The following is a 20,215-nucleotide window of genomic DNA, read 5'->3' on the forward strand; positions in this document are numbered from 1 at the left end:
ATAAATACTCAAAAAAAAAAAAAGAAGTACAACCTCAACCTGTATAACCTCAAAGACGATCAAATCATTCACTTCGGAAATATTCGATTCACCACAGAAACCGCCAAACTAAAGAAAGAAACAATCACTAAAATTGCGAGACAAATAAAGACACCTACAATTAATATCTGCCAACTAAATCGGACTAATTCAATTAAAGGCAGAAGTATCTACAACTTTTTCAGCAGAACAGGGAAAAATGAAAATCTCGAACACTCAATTGAACACTTAACATGTAAGATGTTAGGTCTAGGGGAAAAATTGAATAGAGTTGTAATAATTAGTAATCTTTATTATACAGCAGAAGAAGAGATAGATGCGCCGTGCTCACGTGAACGATTAACCGCGTAAGAATATGGGAGCTAGATCGACAGGTGTATTGAGATGTCATACAGTGCCACACTCGGTGATCTACGTATTAATATATCTATATATATATATCACAGAGATATACAGGGTGTCTACGTATAAGTTCGGACATACGCAGAGTGTCAATTCTACAACAAATTTCCAACAAAAAATTACTCTTAGACATTTTCTTTGTGTCCCCTTATTCTCGTCAATTTTCACTTTTAATATTTTTTCTGCGTTTTCGACCTGACACTCTTTAAACGGCCATACCTCGACCAAATTACAGCGCAAACTTAAAAGTAAGTATACCATTCGAAAGAGCGTTAAATTTCCCATCTCCCTGATCCTAAACCAAAATTTATTACGAAGATTTAACACGTGAAAAATTAAGTCAAACTTTACATTGTGAAAATTTCAAAAGTTTGACTTTTTCTCTATCCGTTTTTCGGTTTCAAAGACATAGTTGTTTGGCGGGCACTCATCAGGAAAAACTTCCTCGAAGTCTCAGCTTTTGAACGGTATTGTCAAACATAAATTCTAAAGTGGTATTTTAGGGAGAAAATGACGTTTAAATGCAGAAAAGCGTGGGTTTTTAGGTGAAAATCGATACTTTTCAACAAAAATCGACTTGTCACTTTAAAATTAACTTGACATCGGGTTTCATGTATTTTTTAGTCACACTACCGAGCCTCCCCAATTAGGAAAAAAACTGATTTTTTGACACTTCAAGCCTCTGCCAGCCGTGTGTAGAGCCTGAGTGCGAGGTGAATAACAATTGTTTTTGAACATGTATCCATTGAATTTTCGTTTTTAGAAACTATTTAATCAAAATCAACCTCGGTGTACCGATAAATGATATGGAGATCGGAACACGATCGATTTCACAAAGCAAAAAATCAATGTTTTCGGCGCAGGAGAACCGATAAGTTTTGATTTAGGAGGCGGGCATTTTGAACGCTGTTCTGCATCTAAACGTCATTTTCTCCCGAAAATACCACCATACAGTTTTTTTTGACAATACCGTTCAAAAGCTGAGACTTCGAGGAAGTTTTTCCTGATGAGTGCCCGCCAAACAACTATGTCTTTGAAATTTTCACAATGTAAAGTTTGACTTAATTTTTCACGTGTTAAATCTTCGTAATAAATTTTGGTTTAGGATCAGGGAGATGGGAAATTTAACGCTCTTTCGAATGGTATACTTACTTTTAAGTTTGCCACTGTAATTTGGTCGAGGTATGGCCGTTTAAAGAGTGTCAAGTCGAAAACGCAGAAAAAATATTAAAAGTGAAAATTCACGAGAATAAGGCGACACAAAGAAAATGTCTAAGAGTAATTTTTTATTGGAAATTTGTTGTAGAATTGACACCCTGCGTATGTCCGAACTTATACGTAGACACCCTGTATAGATTTCAACACAAGATTTAACATAAATTGTCCAAAATAGAAACGAAAGAAACGATATACTACGAAGACTCGCAGCAACTTGGAACTACAGGTCCACAAACTAAACTACCACCCTCTTTATTTTCAAGGAAATATGTTCACAAACGTCTATTCTTATTTTCATTGATCTAATACCTTGACCTCGCTGGTTTTTCATTCTCACATATGAATCTTGTTGAGGTGTGGGAGAAATAGTTCTGTTAGGCATGCTAACAGTCAACAAGTAAACCACACCTAACTGATGATCCTTATAGGTGGTGAAGGGGAGGTTCTTCGAGGCCAGCCGTAACCTAACATCTACGTGCGTAACCTTTCGCAGTGGTTGTAAAACGCCATTTTCCATCCATCGATATAGACAACAGCCTCGTTGCGAACGACCGACCTCGTTTAGTTCTTTTTTTTTTAATTTATTTTAAATTTCAATGGAGATTTATAAAAATCGAGTGATATATTTATATATATATACAATGTTTCAAAGACAAAAATATTGAATATTGTTATATTTTCTGTAAAAAAATTGCAATAAATGCCAAATAGTCGAAGATACATCGTACAATACCAAATAATATTTTACAAATTGTGTTTAAGTGGAATTAGGCATTCTCGCTTCTTAAGATATTAAAAACAATGCTTCAAAATGCCAAGAAGAGAAGAAGACAAGAAAGTTACCGAAAAATACCACATGATGTAAAACTATAATTTTTACAGAAAAACATAACATTAAAACACATTATTACGCAAACATATATATAAAGTTCACAAAAGAATTAATAAATCTTGTTTATCCTCTACAATCTTGCATATTATGTATCACTGCTAATTCTTCGGAAATTAATCCCGACCAGTACGACACCCATGTCTAAATTTAATACGACCGCAGAGGATTAATATTTCTTCACCTTTTGTTTGAATTTTTTGAGAAACATCGCTTTTATGTCTATTACGGAGTACCTAAGTAGGCTATACTTTGAATGGTTTTAACATTTTTCATAGATATTTTCAGCTGTGAGGTCAAAAACAATTTATTGTGTTGGACTTTTTACTTGATTTGGGATGAAAAATGATTTCCTTTGGTACCACAAATCACAGAACAACTTATCTGCACGAGTTGATATAATATATTTGTTGGGCAATATTATCCAAGAATAATTGAACTTAAAAGAAAAAAACGCACGGACCAGGAGGCCGCCATTCGAACACACACACTCTGACGCGCCAATTAACCGCGAGATTCAACATATTGAAACGGTCTCGTATTTATAAGAGATTGAGCAACAGGAGTTCCGTTGGACGTTCGAGCCACAGGCGAAATTGTCAGCGATTATCGTAGTGACATATTGACGGAAATTCTATCTTCCTGCATATCTATATAGCGTTCAAGACAATCACCGTATCCGTGGTTCGTCGCACCGGAATCGAACGAGTAGGGCCTACTCGAGTCTACTCTTTCCTTGACCGTTTAACGAGATGCGGTAGTCAATCGCGTACTGGAAAGCAGCATCTGCGAATGGGACGAGGACCACCCGTCGTCACACGACGAGTCGTGCGACGCGTCGGCCGCGTAGAGGAAACCCTACCTTATGATGGAAGGAACGAAGGGACCCAGGGGCTGATGCTCGAGCGAACCAGAGTTGAACTCACTTGACCTCGGTGTGTTCACCTACACCAACGGTGCCCGAGGCACGGAGTCGACTCCTCTCGTCTCTGTTCTTTCTTGCCTCGTCAGTTCTCGGTTGGACCGGGTCCTTTGCCACCCCCACCGTCCTTCTGGCCGCGGTTGGTTCCTATTTCTTTTTCTCGGCCGCGGTTTCAGCCCGGTCGGTTTGCTCCTTTTAATCCTCTAATTCTTCCTTTTCTCCTTGTTCCTCTTTCGTCCGCCTGGTGACCGCGAGCTCTACAGGTGTCTGCCGCGCCTACTATCCGACCCGAGGACGGAACGAGAGGAAGAGGCGAGGTCGATGGGACGACGGTGAGACGATGGATGCGAGGGAGGCTGAAAAAAGAGCGAAATAGAAGCGGAGAACCGGACTCTGCCCACAAAGGGACCTAATAATGAATCATAATGAGCGCGCGAGCCTCGCGCGGGGCATAACCAGCGCTGCGGACTCGTGGGTTTTGCACCGACGCCGGCTCTAACGGGCGTTACTTTCATATGCAAAATGAGCGGAGTCGACGCGCACCTCGCTCATTGCACAATGAGGAAACACGATATAATTTCATTCTCGATGCTGGTTGGTGGAAACGACTGAAAACGTTCGTGTTGACTGAACTGTTCGGTGGTACCCTATAATGAAACGTCCGTGTTGATTGAAACTATTGAGTCTACGATACAGCTATTTAGTCTGCGAAGATCGAAGAATTGTCAGAACCGAAAAGACGTATTCTAATTTTGCTACGGTATAGCTTTCAAATTCGAACATTTCTATTCGTCTGGAACGAATTAACGTATCGTATTGAAATTTTGCAAAAAAAAAATTCTAAAATGTTCAAGGCACGGCTTAGAACTTACTTTTTATTTCTGGTTGAACTTAAAAAAGCATCGCGACTTCATGTTTTATTCCAAGAGCCATTGCTGATTTCTACAATCCCACAATCCCCCCAAAAATCATCTTACTCGCTAAACAGAGTGCAGCATAGGTGTTACGAGAAATTCGAGATTTGTCAACCCATGCGTTACTGTAAACACAATTGTTTTTTTTTTTTTATTTATTTAGCCTTTGAAACTTTTTACAAAGTTTATATCAGCTATACAATTTCATTATTTCATACACCCGTAATATAACTTATAACTTAACTGTAACTTAATATTAATATCATACAATATTAACACCTGTATATACGTACTTACACTCATACATACATACTAGCAATTGGTTATGTTATAACTCAATTATCAGATTTTTTTTCTTTCTTCTCTGTTTTCTATATTTTCAAATTACACTGTTTTAGAAAGTTATGAATGGACATACAAGCCAGACTTCTTGGTTTAGCAAGTATCATTTTCATTGTCAAAGGTAAATGCAATTTAATTTTCTGAAGTGCTCTACTTAGCTTCGTTCTCTGCATATTGTATTGACAACACTCCTCTACAATTTGTCCCACATAATATGATTTAGATCTTGGAATGGATTATGACATTCGCATTTTGAGTCTGCAACAATTCCTAGACGCGAGAGTGATCCCGCTAGATTGTAATGATCAGCTCTGCAACGATTAATAATCACAATAAGTTCTCGTGAAAGATCTCTATTGGTGTACCATGGGATTAATTTATCCCTGTAATAATAGTGAAAATAAGTTTGTTCGTTTGTAAGACCTTGCTGTTTTATTACTCCTTTGGTTTCTGACATTGATATTTTTCGAAGATCTTCAAATAGATCTGTATATGGAACTTATGACACTATATTTGAACTAGTTTCTGTAGCTGTTTCAGCTAAAAAATCGACTTCCTCATTGCATTCAATGCCAACGTGCGATGGATTATGTCGTTAGCAGAATTATGCTGTATTTCGATGGAATATTCAGCATTATACCATAATTTGCTGTAGTATATTGTGTGACGATGTCGAGGATTATGTAGAATCTTCCTGAATTATGGTATGAGACATTGTGTAACGCTGTATGAAGAGGAAGTATTCTATATCTTTCAATATTCTGACATATAATGCTGAAATATTATGTCATAAGAAAAAGTATATGGGAGTTTGTTTTAACGTTAATCTTTGTATTGTGTAACACAATTGTGGTCGTATAAAGACAATACTGGAAATCAATCCATTTGAGCACAAAAGAGCAGACTCAGACCTAGCTTTCTTATTTTCAAATTTAGACTGTATGATCGTTCATCTTGAGTTACTTCGGAGAATTTCTATTAATACATTTCCGAACTTAGCCGTATCTGTTTTTCTATTCGCACTAAGAATGTGCAAAACCAAGCTAGCTTACATTGATCTTATAACTGATTTTATTAACTACTCCAGCCTGCATTCCAGCAAACAAATTGAGTCGGAACATGAACTTTTCGGAGTTTAAGGCGTTCGTCTAAATACCGTATTAAGAGACCACTAATTTAAACTATAGTTGTATATATTAACCTCTTAAGCTACAACCACATGTGAGACTCGTGGTCGGATATTCGGGACAAATGTAAACATCATATTTCGGTTCCATACTTTTGGAGCTTAAATCGTAGCTTAAAGGGGGAAACCACACTAGGAGGCTCATTTCACTGATTTTTTAGGATTTTTTTTTTGACCATATGTGCAAAGAATTAATTAGAATTCAATCAAATTTTGATATTATTTTACTCATATTTCGAACAACTTTTGTGAATTCTTTTGAATAATTTCAGCCAAAAATAACGACGTTACGCACTGATGTCCGCTGAAGGTCGTAACTAGAATTCTCCAATTGCGGAACGTGTTGTTATTCCAATTTTCATTTGAAATCAAAAAGGTTTTCATTTTACATTAATAACTTATTTTCTAAGAATATGAACCTTAATACAGTTGAAAATAATGAAAATTAAAAATTTTGCAGATTTTTGAAAAATTTACTTCAATTTTCACCATTTTTTCCGCTAATTATGCAAAAAACAAATACCCTTAAAATCATGATATTATCTGAAAAGATGGTTCATATATTTCGCGAGGAGAAAGTCTCAAGGCTCGGTATAATCCAGGAGGCGTATGTTTGCGTATCTCAAATGCCGAAGTCTCGGATACAGCTAGCCACACTAAATGAAAGAAATGAAACATTTTTTTACTCTTATTATCCTTATAATAAATGTAAAAGTCGATAGTATTAGAGATTATTGGTTCACTGATTCATTTTTAGGAAAATATCACATATACTACTACATACAAAACTATACTATAAAAACTACTACAAAAACAAAGCTCACTTGTATCAACAAATATAATACTTTCATAAAAGATATGGTCAGAATTTGATATTTCGCAAAAAGGTAAAAAGGACAAAGAAAATAGCGTTTTAGATAATAAGTACTTCATTTTTTGATTTATTTATAGTACCTATATAAAAATTTAGATACTGTAGACAAAGTAAAATGTAAAAATTTGTTTGCTTCACTTGACGAAAAATTAAACAAGTGAGATAGAGAAAATTGTTAATAATGGAAAACAAAAATGTCCAACAAAGAAATGTTCCGTTAAGTACTACAAACAAAAGGATTGTACAATATACATCAATAATTGTATTTACCAAATTTTTATAAAAGATTTACACTGTTTCGAATAGTCACATATTTCCCATTAATGTGCTGGATTCGAGGCTTGATTCATTTCATAGTATACGGTCAACATTACATGTAGGTGTATTAAGATCAACGAATTGATTCAACGTTTCAACGGTCGACTTCTTTCGTTTAATCGGCGAGCAGTAATATACACACGGCGATTACATTCCGTGTGGAGTAATGAACAAATTTAAAATCATCGAGTATCGTTTACACAGAGTTTCAACGACCGTCCTCTTCCCTGGCTGAGTGTGGAAACGGCTGGCCGGTTCGATCTTTTCGGGATTCCTCGTAACGATAATGTCGATGATGCATGGTTTAATACGCACTGTGGGCGATTATCGATTGGCCACGCGCCTCGATACCGCCCTCGGACCGATCGGCCAGAAACAATTCTGCCGCACGGCCATAAAAATCCGAAGAAATGATCCCGGTGCCGTGGCGAGTTGCGTAAAACGCCCACGTCTGGGCTCCCAGCATGGACCTGTCCAAAAGGTAATCGGCCCGTCAGTTTCACCTGTACGTTGGTCTAATTTTGCGACTAGCCTTGAACTTCTCTTCTTCTCGCTCAGACACTAACGTTCCTTGATCGAGCTTACGAATTCATTTATTTACTTACTTGGCAAATTTTTAAGCGCCTTCAACTTTGTTGTGTCATTTGAGTATATTAACACTTTATCTACCGGGCTATTTAGAAACAGACTTTAATTAAAAAAAGAATTTTCTACAGTAGAAAGTACAGTACAGTACAAACACTGAACATCGTAAGTAGACAACCATCAACGCAGTAAATAAATTTGAATAGCTAAATACTGTAATTAAAAAGCCTAAAAATAGGCTCCCGGTAAATAAAGTATTAAAATCGTGCAGTTTTATATTAACACTTTCGCTGCGGATGACGCACATATGTGTCCAAACTGAGTCCTTGCCATGTCTGGATGACGCGCATACGCGTCCTTTGCTTTTTTAGTCCGTTTAATCGTATTTGGACAGTCAGTACGATGTAAATATTCATGTTGGTCTGTTCTTTTATGTTTAGTGTTGTGGTTAGACTTTTGGAAAATTTTCTTTCTGTGTTTACCTTATAAAATAGATAATAACCAACTGGGACCTTCGACCATGAAACGCCGTATAGTAGTTTCTTTATAAAATACTTTATAAAATAACTTACCAGAAATATATGTTTTTTCAAATAATCATATTAGAACATTTGTAAAAAATTTTTCATTAAAAAGAATATCATAATTGCAGCTCCCAGCGAACGGCTATTTATTTTCGTCCGCAGCGAAAGTGTTAAAGAATATCTATATACTTGACAGCTAGTATGAATAAATGGAGATGGTCAGATGTTGATTGCCGACAAAACAAACAAAAAACTATTCCACAAGAGTTCCGAGGGCTTAAAGTTTAAAAACACTTAGGCCCGAGACCATGAACAGTGTTATCCGGTTTCCTACTTTACACAATCAGTGGGGATGATTGCAATAACTATCTCTTCCGTCGTTATATAATTTATCGAATACGGATATTCGAAGGCCCATCTAACTCTAGCTTCTAACAGTGTTAAGAACTTTTCCTCTTCTTACTGCTGGTATGTAGTCCATTACCGGAGGTTTAACCGGAAAATCGGAGGAATTTTAATTTCTTTGAAGAAGCCAAGTGACAATCATCGCCGTTTATGAAATCCTTGGTACTATAAATAAAAAATTACAAATATGAAAGAGATAACAAATTTGTATTTATTAATTGTCGAATATAGATACTTATCTTTACCATTATTCGATGACTATCCGATCAAAATATTTATTCGAAGTAAATTTATTTACTGAAGAACAAATACAAATGTTCATTCGAAAAGAATTTATTCTGCGAATAAAGATACTTTCTTTATCTGAATTGTGTTTCATTCGTCGGATAACTTTCATATTTGAACAACGAATTTTAATTAATATGAAATATTTGTCGGCATCATTGTACAATTCAGATAACTTAAGTTATTTTTATCCGACAGTCATCGATTAAAGATAAAGATAAAGTATTTTGATTCGATTTTTTATTTAAATATTTGTTTTATCAAGATAATACTCTGTTCATAAAGTCTTGAAATGCGACTTTTGTCTTTAACGTAAGACTCTACGAGATGAAGTAAACATATCCCAACGGAAGATCTAAACTTTGGAACGTTGGGATAGAAGACATTTCTTCTACCGATAGGCATAATTTATTTAACTGTCTTCGAAATTAAGAACATCTGCTACCCCTATACTCGAGTAACGCGATCATCGACAAGATTGTACGAGGTCTCGGGCGGTACAGGTGATGAACGCACAGGTGACAGCGTGATACACGCTTCATTCACGCCTGTCGCCCGCACGCTTCATCGAGCGTGTAGTTATCAATCCCATTCGAACCATCAAAGAAAAGGAATTCAAGTTACGTTCAAAGAAATTGAGGCAACTATCGGCATTGTAATAATCCGGGCAAAAAACTCGTTAGTGGGTTAACGATATAATGTATTTCAACGATAAACTTTCAAGTTCTACACGGTTCTAACCAAGAGTTCTTGGATTAGCAGCCGAAAAATAAATTCATATAATGTTAGCTATAAACGATCGCAGAATTCGGATTAATCCTTTTTTTAAATCGAATTTAAACGCAGCATGTTTCTCCGCATGATTATTTATTTATAACTCGGTGAGTAGGCATAATTTCACACATGGTTTTCAAGATTCCTAACATCCTACGATTCCTTGACCAATAAAACTGCTCAAAATAATCACAAAGCGTGGTTGACTTATTTTCTTTGGCTCAAGAGTCGCAGCATAACTATAAACATTCTATAAACATACAGGAAATATTGTATAGAAGGAATTATGAATACCATACATGAGAGTATCTAGCTTGAATTGGTCATGAGTTTATATGGAATTACACAAGGAAACATGGTCAGTCTAAATTGTATTATTTTGTGTACTAACTATATGTATTAGTACTAAACCTACCAAGCCAGCAAATTTGAATCGTGTATTTCAAGTTTTTGTTTAAAATTACTCAACTATTAGCAATGTTTTTGGTGAAATTTCTCGAAACAATGACTAAAATGAGGAATTTATTATGTCGATAGATTGATTTACTCTTCCTCCCTCCAATTTCAAGGATATACATAGTAAGTATGTATAATACGTATGCGTTAACGTCGATAGATCTGGTGTTAATACAAAATATATACATATGTACTTCGATGACTTGTGAGATACAAAAGTAGTGAATTTTTCCGAATTTGAGATAATGTTGTTGAATGGAATAAAAAAAGAAAATCGGAAGTTCCTTAATCAAAAAAGGATCAGCCCAGCTACAATTCAATTATTAAATTAACAATTCGTTTCAACAGTATAATGCAAAACACGTTTTTAATAATTCGTGTGCATGCATTTAGTAGAGAAAAGTGACCATAGTCGGACCCGTACGCCTAAGTCAAACTCTCAACTTATATCGTTAAATAGCTACTGCTAACAAGTGGTGACTTGAATGACTACTTTAAAATAGTGTCATGAATAGTGTCACTTCAAAATAGTGTCATTTCGCGTTGATTCCTATATTTGTGATTGTATATTTGTGATTATATATTTATTCTATGTACAGGGTTATCCAAAATAGTCTATAGGAAGTTTTTTTTACATAAAATAGATACTCTTTTTAATTTTAGTATTTTTTTTATTTAATTATCAGGTATTATCTATGACAATTATGTATGGAAAACGATATCTGTCAAATGACCACCACGACCATATTTACAGACATCAATTCGAAAATCAAAATTTTCGATAACATTTTGGCATATTTGCTCGCTTTATTCACCAATTTCATTTCTAATGTTATTTTTCAAGTCATCAATTGTTGCTGGTTTGCTGACATAAACTTTACTTTTCAAATAACCCCAAAGAAAAAAATCCAATGGGGTCAAATTACACGATCGAAGTGGCCAATTAACATCACCATTCCTTGAAATTAATCGACCATTGAATTTCGATCGCAATAAACTGAATATTTTCACGCGTCGTGTATGGCGTAGCTCCGTCTTGTTGAAAATAAACATTGCTTATGTCGATTCCATTTAATTTCGGCCATAAATAATCAATAATGATTTCATTATAACGTGCACCATTCACTATAACTGCATCTTCATTCTCGTTTTCGAAAAAGAATGGACCGATTACGCCTTTCGACCAAAATCCACACCAAACAGTAACTATTTTTGGATAAAGTGATTTTTCTTTAATGGCTCTTGGATTTTCATCTCCTCATGTGCGACAATTTTGCTTATTGACGTGTCCATCCAATGTGAAGTGAGCTTCATCGCTGAAGATGATGTTGCGTGAAAACAATGCATCAATTGAACGATGTTCTCACAAACAATTAGTGAAATTTCTGCGATGCAAATGGTCACGTTCTTTCAATTCTTGAGTTAATTGAATTTTTAAACCATGCAAATGCAAATCTTTATGCAAAATTTGCCACAAACTGCCATAAAAAATGCTCAATTCTTGAGAACGACGTGGAATTGAAGTTAATGGATCATTAGCAACACTTTTACGAACAGCAGCAATGTTTTCATTCGACAGAACTGTTTTTGGTCTGCCAGACTTTGGTTTATCATAAACAGATCCAGTTTCATCAAATTTTTTAACCAAATTACTACATAATACATAATACATAATACATAAGTATTTTTTATTGAATACTGATTTTCAAAATAAATTTTAATCACTTTAACACGCTCTGCAGTCGCATACGATTCCATAGTTAAAATTGTCTATCATTGTAGGTTAGAAATAGAAGAAAGTGACAATAAACAAACATGGCATTTGATAGATGTTCTCATTCAACATCCTAAAGGTACTTCCGGATAACCCTGTATGTTTGTGATTCTATATTCGTGATTTTTCAAATTGTTTCATCACGGCTTCTCATTTATATAATGATTTAAAATTTTTCTAAGTTGATAAGAATTTGTTTGAATACATCGCACGAGCCATTCACGTGTTTTCTTGACCGTATGATTCAGATCGCTGTCTTATTGGAAACAAAAAATTTCTTGCACGTCAAATAATTGTAGTTATTTCCTCCTGTATTTATTTCTACTCATATCTTATTTAGGTTGAATTGGTCATATTTCCGTCGATAAATGCAGAATTGTTATCTTTATTATACGACATAGAACTAGTCTTTTCATAACCTTTTATAACGAGGAACCTATCGAGGAACTTGAACGTAATATTTTACCATTTATTCGAAAACTCTCACTTTCTTACGCAAGGAAACAATTTTATTTCATACGAACAGTATGAATAATTTGGTTTCCTTAACGGTCATATTTTCTCTACGAAATGCAAATACAGGTTAACCGAGTTAATCGAGAGAAGTAGATTGTAGGAACAAAGTCTGTCTACATCCAAGTCTTTACAATAATAAAACAGTATTTTTTTATTATTATTATTATTATAGCTTTCCCAAACCTCTTAGGAGGTTTATACAGCTATACATTATTATTGTACATACATTTATAAATACGATTTACAAAAAAAAAGAGTGTACAGAAGTTTAAGCAGCTAAACTAAGTATTGCATAGGGAATGATTAAATCTGTAGGTTACATTCATCGAAAAATTTGCACACTTGTAGTAGAACTTTGATGTTACACTCTGCAAGAAGAGGTTTAATATCCAGTCGTGGGTACTATTTACACTTTTTTAATTTTTCGATAGGTGTCATTCTTTGGGATTCATATAACGGACATTGCCAAAGAATATGATTTAGGTCTTGTATGATATGGTTACAATCGCAATTAGCTTGATTCGTAATCCCTATACGCGCCAGTGATGCCGCAAGATTATAATGGTCAGCTCTACACCTATTAATGGTTACTATAACTTTTCTTGCAAGATTTTTATTGTGGAACCACGGTTTTTGGTTTGTGCTGACATAGCGTTAAAAATAAACTTTACCTTTCTCTAGACCTTGACTTTGATTGCCTTTTTTGGTATTGGAAATAGCATTATACTTCTGCAATTCTCTAAAGTTTGTATGTGGGATTAGTATAGTTTTATTGGGTTGAAACAATGTGGCATCCTTGGCTAAGCTGTCAACATCTTCATTACCATGAATACCTAGATGTGACAGAATCCAGATGAATTCTATGTTACTATTATTTGAGCTTTTTTGTTTGAACTCGCTATATTTGCTTTTGATACTGAGTATGTATGGATTAATATTTGTATTTACTTTATTATTTTTAAGGCATATAAGACAGCTGAGGGAATCCGTAATGCTTTTATAATTAATATTAGGATTGTTTAAGGCGATATCTAGTGCATTATTTATTGCAAAACATTCAGCGGTAAATATAGACTTTTTTTAATTGTGATGCCTAGTTCATAACATAAGCAAGCACAACCCACTGACTCAGAATTGGGTATCTTGCTACCATCAGTATATATCTTGATAGATATATTGATGATCTTTTACTAAAGTGGTATTAGACGTAGAGTTAGTGTTGGATTTTAGAATGAGTTTGAATAAACCTTACTTCAACTTTATGTTAAAAGATATTCATTATTATATTTGGTTTTGAATAATTAAAGTAAAAGTAATACAATAATGAAAATAATAAACTTAATACAAGTCCTCTCTACATTCTCTCATACTGATATCAAACGATACTTGTTAGTCTCTCAGATACCAACCACACTCACATACAACATCCTGTATAGTACTGCCCTCGCCTACCATACATTAGTTCTAATTATGATTGGCGCCAAAATCAAATTTAGATTGCCTTATTCTACAGTTAGGACAGTTTTGTTATTTTGTAATGAGTGGCCACTTTCAGTAGTAACTGGAATCGAAGTAGTTATTATCTTCTAGTCTGTGTCATACAAAGCTAAGTGATTATTTGTATACAACTTATTTTTCGTTATATTGAGAGTATCTTCAATACACTATTGAATAAGCCTTTTCCTTAATAAAAGACTAAATAATTACTAGACTGCGGATCTTAATGCATTTAGAGGAAATTTAAATATACAAGAACCTACAAAATGCAAACAATATGCAAGAATGTAGAAAAGATTGAAAATAAAGTTCATGTTATAATATTTGCAGAATAAAATAATTTTCTATTTAGGTTCAATTCTTATAAGCACGTTCGCGAAGATTTTATTTTGCATAAAGATCCGCAGTCTAATGATTACTAGATTGTGGAAGTTTATGCAAATGCATACTTTTATAGGAAATAGTTAAAAGAATGTGACCTAGACAGAAATTTGTTTTGAAATTAGTGTACAATAATAATATATTTTTTATTTTGCATATTTATGTTTAAAAACATATGCAATAATATATTGCGTATGTTATTTATTGTGCTTATGTGAAATATCTATCTCGACAAATTAGTTTCGTCTATCACCAAACTTTCGTATCATAATTGTGTAGTGTTTACACAAATACAAGCCATATGAAACCATATTTTTCTAACCTTGAGCTGCTAATCGAGCGTTAGGTATGACAGTTTGTATTTGCAATTTGAATACTTCAGTTCGATCATCGCAGTTAATGTGATCTCTGTGGAAAAGTGAATGTATTTAAGTGTCTCTTAATTCTCTAAAAATGCCGAAAGTTAGAAAAAGTAGACAAGCATTAATGTTAAGTTGGATCAAAAACGATTCCAATTTTGTCATTAATGACAATGACAGTAATGATAACGGTGACAAAAGCATTTATTGCAAATTTTGCAATAAAAATGTGAAGTGTGAAAGGAAATCGTAGTTAGACCAACACGTAAATACCGCCACGCATAAGAGGAAAATCGAAGAAACTGCTAATTCGTGTGAAACAGAGGAACACATAGCAACGAACTCAAGAAAAAATGAATTTTATGTAGACTTGACGCGAGCAATGGTCGCTATTAACATGCCTTGGCCAACAACGATACGGAAACTGGAAACTATATCCAGATAGCACAGGGACGTCTTATGTACGTCCATAAGACGTCCGATACTGGACGTTCGGGACGTCCTATGGACGTCCACATAACGTCCAAACGTCCCCTGAACGTCCTGTGAACGTCCCTGGAACGTCCCAATTACATCGCAGGACGTCCCTGGAACGTCCCAGTTACATCGCAGGACGTCTCTGGAACGTCCCAGTTACATCGCCGGACGCCCCTTGGACGTCCGGCGTAGACATTCTGTGTACGTCCCTGGGACGTCCGATGTCGACATTCTCAGAACGTTCTTTGTAAAAAAATTAAATTTTAATTTTATATATTTTCTTTTATTTGTTGGTAGATTTTAGTTAACTGTATTTATTTCTTGTAACTGGATTCCATGAAAAACGACGAACAAATCTTTCAATTTTTATTTACCTCCGGCGGGGTTCGAACTCACGATTTTCGAACTACAACCGCAACGTGCTTCCTCACTTACCCATAAAAAACTTTGCTAAACCGACTCATATTTTAGGCTTATATAGTGACTCGCATTAATATTCGAATACTTTATAAAATACAATTCCTTCTTTTGAAATTGGTCTAAATGACTCGAACTTTTTTTTGAAAAGTTAAAAGGATTAATTTACTAGGTAATTCTAAATAGTTCCAAATATCACATACATATCACATCTCATATGTACAAAAAATATTGTATTCCTAATATTGAATAAACATTTTGTTTTACATGTTCAAACATATATTCTGTTGCGAATATTAGATAAATATGTGTTTTATCTACGGAAAAAAATATTCTGTTGCGAATATTAAATAATGATTGTATACCCAGATAGCACAGGAACAGGAACGTCTTATGTACGGCGATGGAACGTCCGGTGCTGGACATTCCCAGAACGTTTTCTGTACGTTCTCTGTACGTCCATGGGACGTCCGGTGCTATCTGGGATAATAATATTAATTTACAATTGTAAATAGTGTATTTTATATTCGGAAAAAAATATTCTATTTTACATATTGAATAAATATTATATTATAAATAATATTAATAAATAATATTTATTTTGTTTAAAAAAAAGTATTCTTCGCTAAATCTAGAAAGTTCAGAACGGACATCCATGGGACGTACAAAATTTAGGTCCCATGGACGTTCGTAGGACGTTCCGGGCGGACGTCCCTAGGACGTACTGAATTTAGGTCCCATGGACGTACAGAATTTTGGTCCCATGGATGTCTGACAACGGACGTCGGACGTTTAGACGTAAACTGGACATAAAATGGACATCCATGGGACCTCCGGTGCTATCTGGGATAGGTTTAACGTTAAATGAATCAATAGAAATATTTATGAATACTATAATACATCTAAAAAATATTCCTGGTGATTGCGGTGAAAAGATTAGAAAAAAATGTAAAACAATATTAGAAAAGAATGTAGGATTTTCTACATTATCGAAAACTTTTAATATTTTAAGTAACGAGGGCGTTCAAGGACCAATAAGTGTGCCAGAAGAATGTTGGTCCAAATTTAAATACGCACCGATTACTTTATGTGGCGTAGAGCGATCATTCTCCGCATATAAATTAATTTTAATAGACAAACGCCACCAACCAACACCATTAAAGTTAGAAAAAATGCTCGTAATTTATTGTCACGCGAACTATAATATTCCAGAATAATTGTGAAAAGTATTTTATATATATGTACATAGCGAATATTCGGTAACATACTAATATATTACTTATTATACTACATTTTATATATATCTATATACCTTGCATATTTTGCAAATTTTTCGTGCAGATTTTGCATATTTTTCATGCATATTTTGCATATGCATATTACATATTTATCGTGCATAAACTTCCGCAGTCTAATGATTACATATATTGTATAAGAATCATAACTGTGCCGATACCTTTTTCACTCACAGTACCCAAAATAGCGAGTTACATACGAGAAACCGCGCGTGAATTAGGCTGGATACGTTGCAAGAGAAAGAGTACAAGATGTCAGTGGAAGGCAGGCATGAAAACGGTAGCAAATGAGTTTGAATAACTTCGAAAATCGTGTGCTCGACCGCTTTCCCCGTCCGGAACCGGTAATTGGGCTCGAGCACGATGATTCGTGGTGGCCGTGTTGTAGGCCCGCCGCGCCAAACTCTACCTTCAGGCCACACTTACCACCTTATCCACTTAGTCGCTTCTCACGGGCTGTTCCTTCTCATCTCCGTGCGCTTCTCCACGGCGTGTCTCGTTTTATAAGGATTTTTGCTCCGGGGGACGTGACATTGTCATGCTCAGTGCCTGGACGAGAGCGCATAGAGAGGACAGAACGAGTGAAACAAGGGAAAGAGAGGATTCGAGAAGAAGCCGGAGAGAGGATTCGACGAGATCTGCGATGCCCAGCATACTCTCTTAACCGTTTCCTGCTGCAGAAAACGGGGAATGAAGAGACCCATAAAAATTTCTTAAATTAAATCTCTGCCCATTTGCTCGCACTTCCGGCGAGAGTCTTGACCTTGACGCTTCTCTTTTTTTCCTTTCCCTGGGTTGCCACCCTGTTGCGTTTTCCGCTGCGTCGCAAGACGTCGATGTTGGAAACATCCAAGAACAGTGTTTCTCAAATTTGTTAACTATTCGGTGAAAGTGAGCACTTGGCTTTTGGATCGACAAATCGTGGTCTGCTATGGATTACAGCTGAGCAATTTTTGTGAAACCATCAAGGAAGATCGATCAAAAATCCTTGATTTTAGATGAAAGTTATTTAGTTCAACGCGGGAAATCTCATGTAGATACCAGCCATTAATTTCAATACTTCACCTTTAACTTTTCCAAAGAAAGACCAACGTAATTAGTACTCATGAATGAGTTGAACTTGTACTATTGTAAGCGATGTCTGCACTTGTTCAAATTATATCAGCATATTGTTGTCGTAAAATTCTTGACATTCAAACTTGTTAGATAACAAGGTTTATAATAGAACAGTGTATAATCCCCATAACGGGAGCCCACAACATCCCTCGTAAAAATCATTTGTGCGATGTAGTGCAAGAAATGATAAAAGCAGATAAAACTGGAATTTTGGGGAAATTGGTAGCTAGAGTGGACCAAACGTGCGCTGTTGTGTACATAACTAAGAGCGAGTACTTTAATGAAAGCAAACTTTAAGTAAACCATCTATCGAATTGTTTGAAAACCCTTTCAATGAATTCAAATATGATTACTCCACTAAGCATGAATTTATCACAAAATAGCTTTTTGCTTGCGTTCCTCCTCGAAAAAACCACAAATAGGATGGTGTATTGATTTTAACGGACGACGTTGTAGACAGGAAACGTTGCATGCAAAGATAAATTAATATTTGACGAACAATCTCAAGTTATGAATGGTATCATTTTAATGAATCAAGTATTTATAGAAATAACGAGATTTTTTTACAATATCAACGCCTTGTTATTAGCGACAGTTTTATTCGCACCTTGCGATTGCTCGTCTAAATCTAAACTCTTTTTAGATTGAATGAGCACTTGATAAAAAGGGAGGAGTATTGAGAAAAGCATGTTTTATTTTCTAGTAGTAACGGATCAGTGTGACCCAACGCCATGACTGAAATGTAAAGTAAAAGATAACCATTCCTCGAAGAAAATTTTTAATAAAAGAATGTCACAGTAAACCATGTCGTTAAATATTTTAAACATCACTGCACCTCTCTTCAATTTTGATAGTAACAAATTCATATTTTTAAGATGAAGGTTTCTGTATAATGCACCTGTTCACTTTAACAAGTAAGTGTATTCTTTTAAGTAATAAAAGAATGACATTTAAAATATTTTTGACAGTCATAAAATAGTTGTACACGAGCGGCCATTTCATTAACAACTTTATTGGCACGAGTATTGGTAGAATACCTATCAAATTAACATTTTAAATCTATACTGATTCGTACACAAAATAGACAAGGTTTAGTTGAAATTCTATTTTTAAACCCAACTTTAAAGTGGCCTTTGAATTAAAATAAGTTAGACCTGTTAAATTTGTCTCTAGAATGAAGAACAAAATTAATTTCTTCAAAGTACACTGAATAAAAACGACTGAGCAGTCTGAGCACCCTTCGAGAACCAAGAAACTTAATAAGAAAACCAAGTATCGCGAGTTGCTTGTTTCATTCGGCGTTTCAATAACGACTTCGAGTCGATTGAATCCCAAGAATTAATAAAATCCTCGTTCACCTCGTTCCCTCGAGTCGTGAAGCGAAGGGTACAGCGTTTACGTCGAGGTGCGAGCGTTGCTAACGAGTTGCGAAGCGTAGCCGTTCGTTTCTGCTCGCCTCGGAGCGGCATCGCGGCCCCGGCGCGCGGGAATCCATTACGTCGCTGAATCCCGCGGGAATAAATTTCCATAATATTTGGCAAGTTGACACGCCTCGCGAGACTGGCTGACCCCGCTTCGGGCCACGATCATCTTCCTCTCGCGTGTAGAACACCCCCGTACCATGCACACGATCGATGGCTTACGGTTGTTATCGAAATCGTGCCCTCTACAACCTCCTCGAATTCAGGAATGCAGGAATATTCGAACGCGAATGCAGGGAGTTCCGAGCATGTCTGATATTCATATTCATATAATAATCCCCGACAATAGTGGATCAGATAAGCAGAAAATAAGCTCGTGTGAGCTTGAACATTCGCCGCTTTATTCGTCATTGAGTTCTATTTGTTATGTACGCGAAGGCTGTATTGATTATTGATTAATGTCAATGGCGGTACTTACACATCTTACGCAGAAATAACTTTATGTAAATAGATTAATGTAGTCAGGTTACGCACAATATTAATTTATTTAATATAGAGAGTTTAAATTAAAGTTCTATTACAAGTGTGCAAATTTTTCGACGAATGTAACCTACAAATTTAACCATTCCCTATGCAATACTTAGTTTAACTGCTTAAACTTCTGTACACTCTTTTTTTTGTAAACTCGTATTTATAAATCTAGGTACAATAATAATGTATATATACATTTATAAACATTACATTTTATACATATATAAAATGTCGGATGGGGCTTCGTTAAGGAGATATTAAGAGAAAACCCCGACCAATCAGAGCGCGCGTAGACCGT

The sequence above is a fragment of the Hylaeus volcanicus genome, chromosome 5, assembly GCF_026283585.1.
Source record: "Hylaeus volcanicus isolate JK05 chromosome 5, UHH_iyHylVolc1.0_haploid, whole genome shotgun sequence".
NCBI lineage: Eukaryota > Metazoa > Arthropoda > Insecta > Hymenoptera > Colletidae > Hylaeus > Hylaeus volcanicus.